The sequence below is a fragment of the Colobus angolensis genome, unplaced genomic scaffold (genome assembly GCF_000951035.1).
Source record: "Colobus angolensis palliatus isolate OR3802 unplaced genomic scaffold, Cang.pa_1.0 Scaffold53, whole genome shotgun sequence".
Lineage (NCBI taxonomy): Eukaryota > Metazoa > Chordata > Mammalia > Primates > Cercopithecidae > Colobus > Colobus angolensis.
In genome coordinates this window covers 248,246-252,252 of record NW_012118821.1, presented here as the reverse complement: position 1 = coordinate 252,252, position 4,007 = coordinate 248,246, and positions in this window count along the sequence as shown.

Sequence of the window (4,007 nt, the reverse complement as noted above, 5' to 3'; positions counted from 1 at the left end):
TTTAATTTTGGGGCAGAGTTCCAAGTTAGCATGAAAGTATGCGATTAAAAATAATTTAAAAGGAATAAATAATACTGTGATTATTTGCAGATGGTGATTATACAAATAGAAATTTATAATACCTAAAATATATATTTTTAGAATTAAAAATTAGGGAAATTTTCTAGATAAAAATATCAATATATTAAAAGTCATTATATTTTGGTATATTAGAAACAATTGAAAAACAGTAATGACATTTTTGAAAAAGACTAAAATGTAAGGCCTTACCTTAGAATTTATGGAGTCTCACCATAAAGGTCTATAAATAATTATGATACTATAGTATTTGTGAAAGAATGCAGAAACTGACAAATCAAACATCTTATTCAGGCTTTAAAATTCACGCACACATACATGATATATGGAGGTGGCATTCTGGGGAAGGGAGAAATGTATGGTGCTGGGATCACTCAGATCATAATAAATGATTTTAAGTGAACTAAAGGCATAGATAAAACTGTAAATATTATTTTTTAATTTGGAAATTTATTTCTTATTTTTAAAATTGTTATTGTTTAGGCATTACCATAGGGCTTTAAAATTTAACTTTCTTCTTTTATGGTCCATAATTTTTTTAACTTTTATTTTAAGTCCAGGGTTACATGTGCAGGTTTGTTACATAGGTAAACTTGTGTCATGGGCTGAGGGGAGGTGGCGTTGTACAGATTATTTCATCACCCAGGTGTTAATCCAAAGACATATGGTTATTTTTCCAGATCTTCTCCCTCCACACCCTCCACCCTCCCATAAGTCCCAGTGTGTGTTGTTCCAAACTATGTGTCCATGTGTTCTCACCATTTAGCTCCCACTTATAAGTGAAAGCATGCAGGATTTGGTTTTCTGTTCCTGTGTTAGTTTGCTAAGGATAATGGCCTCTAGCTCCACCCATGTCCCTGCCAACGTCTCCTTCTTTTTTATGGCTGCATAGTATTCCATGCTATGTATGTAGCACATTTTCTTTATCCAGTCTATCATGGATGGGCATTTAGGTTGATTCTATGTCTTTGCTGTTGTGAATAGTGCTGCAATGAACATACAACTGCATGTGTCTTTATAGTAGGGTGATTTATATACCCTTGGGGATGTACCCAGTAACGGGATTGCTGGTTTGAATGGTGTTTGACATATTTAGGAATTGCCACGCTGTCATTCACAATGTATAAGCATTCCTTTTTCTCCACAGCCTCACCAGTATTCGTTATTTTTTGACTGTTTAGTAATAGCCATTCTGACTGGTGTGAGATAGTATTTCATTGTGGTTCTGACTTGCACTTCTCTAATGATAGTGATGTTGAGCTTTTATCCATATGATGGTTGGCGGCAAGTATGTCTTTCTTTGAAAAGTGTCTGTTTATGACCTTTTCATACTTTTTAATGGGGTTTGTTTTTTTCTTATAAATTTGTTTAAGTTCCTTGTAGACACTGTTTATTAGACCTTTGTCTGATGCATAGTTTTCACAAATTTTCTTCCATTCTTTATGTTATCTGTGTACTCTCACACTCTCTCTCTCTCTCTTTTCTTTTTCTTTTTTTTTTTTAGAACGCATCTAGCTCTCTCTCCCAAGCTGGAGTGCAGTGGCACAATCTTGGCTCGCTGTAACTTCCACCTCTGTGGTTTACGTGATTCTCATGCCTCAGCTTCACGAGTAGCTGAGATTACAAGCATGCACCACCATTCCCAGCTAATTTTTTGTAATTTTAGTAGAGATGGAGATTCACTGTGCTGCCCAGGCTAGTCTCAAACATCTGGCCTCAACTGATTCATTTGCCTCAGACTCCCAAAGTGCGAGGATTATAGGTATGAGCCACTGCGCCTGGCCCTGTTTACCTGTTGATAATTTCCTTTGCTGTTCAGAAGCTCTTTAGTTTCATTAGGTCCCGTTTGTCAATTTCTCAAGTTTTACTTCTGTTGCAATTGCTTTTGGTGTCTTTGTCGTGAAATCTTTCCCATGCCTATCTCCTGAATGGCATTGCCTAGGTTGTCTTCCAGGGTTTTTATAGATCAGAGTTTTACATGTAAGTATTTAGTCTATATTGACTTAATTTTGTTTGTGGTATAAGAAAGGGGTCCACTTTCAATCTAGCCAGTTATCCCAGCAGTATTTATTGAATAGATAACCTTTTCCCCATTTCTTGTTTTTGTCCGCTTTGTCAAAGATTAGATAGTTGTAGGTATGCAGTCTTATTTCAGGGGTTCTCTATTCTGTTCCATTGGTCTAGGTGTCTGTTTCTATGCCAGTACCATGCTGTTTTGGTTACTGTAGCCCTGTAGTATAGTTGGAGGTGAGTTAGCATGATGCCTCCAGCTTGCCTCTTTTTGCTTAGGATTGCACTGGTTATGTGAGCTTTTTCTTGTTACATATATTTTACAAATTAATATAATTGAATATTATTATAATATTAAATACATTACAAAAATTATTAACCATGAAAGAAAAGACATATATTTAACTATATTTAAATTAAATTAGTTCATCCTTAGATGCCATACACCCAGTGAAAGTCACAGTGATCTGCAACAAATATAACCAACAAAGTTTCAGCATCCAGATGCGTAAAGACCTCCAACAATTAAATAAGAAAAAGCTCTAAAAAATTCAAAAGAAAATTGAGAAATTTAAATTTAATTGGCATTTCATAGTAAAAAGAAATACATTCCAGATATCAGTTGTTCATAAATCTACAGTAACTACAAGGCTGTGTTTTTCACGTAAGACAAAAATGCTATGTGAACAGGAGAGTGTCCAAGGGAAAGACTCATTTACCTGAGGACTCTTGACTTATGACATAGGCTGCACTGCAAAGTAATTAGGCAAGGACAGACTTTTCTACAAAAGAAACTGAGACAACTGTGTGTGAACAGAAAGAAAACAACAAAACTTGACTCTAAATGTGAAAGACAAAAGGAATTACTTTCTGATGGTATTACTACAGAGTAGCTTAAGTAATTCAGTGTGGGGAAAGCTTTCTTAAACATTACAAAAATACTAACTGTAACAACAAATGTTGATAATTTGACTAGATTAAAATTGTGAACTTCTATTAATCAATAGGATCATTTAAGAAAGTAAGGAAGTCAGCCTTCAGAGTGAGGGAAGACATGTGCAACACATTTGTCTGACAATGAACTCAAATTTAGACTTATAAAACATCTCAACAGAAAGCTAAATGATCAAAAATGTGCAAAAAGAGGGAGGAAACACAATTCGCAGAACAAGGGGATAAAGTCTACCAAACAGAAGGGTAAAATCTCACTGTACTAACATTAATTGTAAATCACTCTCATAACTTCTTCTGTTCAGATCCATACACTGATAGTCATAAGTATAGAGAAATTCACAGGCAGACATGTGACATCACCCAAATACCATCTGAAATAAGTGTTACGGTTCTACTATCTTAAAAATGAACAGATAGCTAAGATTTGACAATAACCTGAAATGTGAAAGGCAGGGATCAAGGTAAAAATAATAATAATAATTACAAGTAAATCTACAATAAAAGATACAATATAGGCACAGGAAAAAGCTTTTAAAAATGATATGCCATTATGTTCAGAGAGAGAAAATCTATAACACCTATACATCTCAAAGGTAGAGTAAGCTGTAACAAGTAAAAAATACAAAAAATAAAATACATAAAAGCTTTTGAAAATTAAGAAATACAATTGCTAAAAGAAAATAAGTCAGTAAGAAGAATTGGAAGTTCAGTATATTTATTGGAAGAAATAGCCAAACTGATCAAAACGGAGGCCTCTGGGGTGGAGGACTTCCCACAGAAACGCTCCATGCTGGAAGGCAATGAGGCAGTGACTGCAAAATTCTGACAGAAAGGAACTTGACCCTAGAATTCTGAAGCCAGTCATGTGCTCTTGCAAGTGTAACGGAAGAAAACACCCATGAGCTTTAATTCTCACTCCTGACTTGAAAACACGTCAAGCCAGACGGAAATTAAAATAACAGACT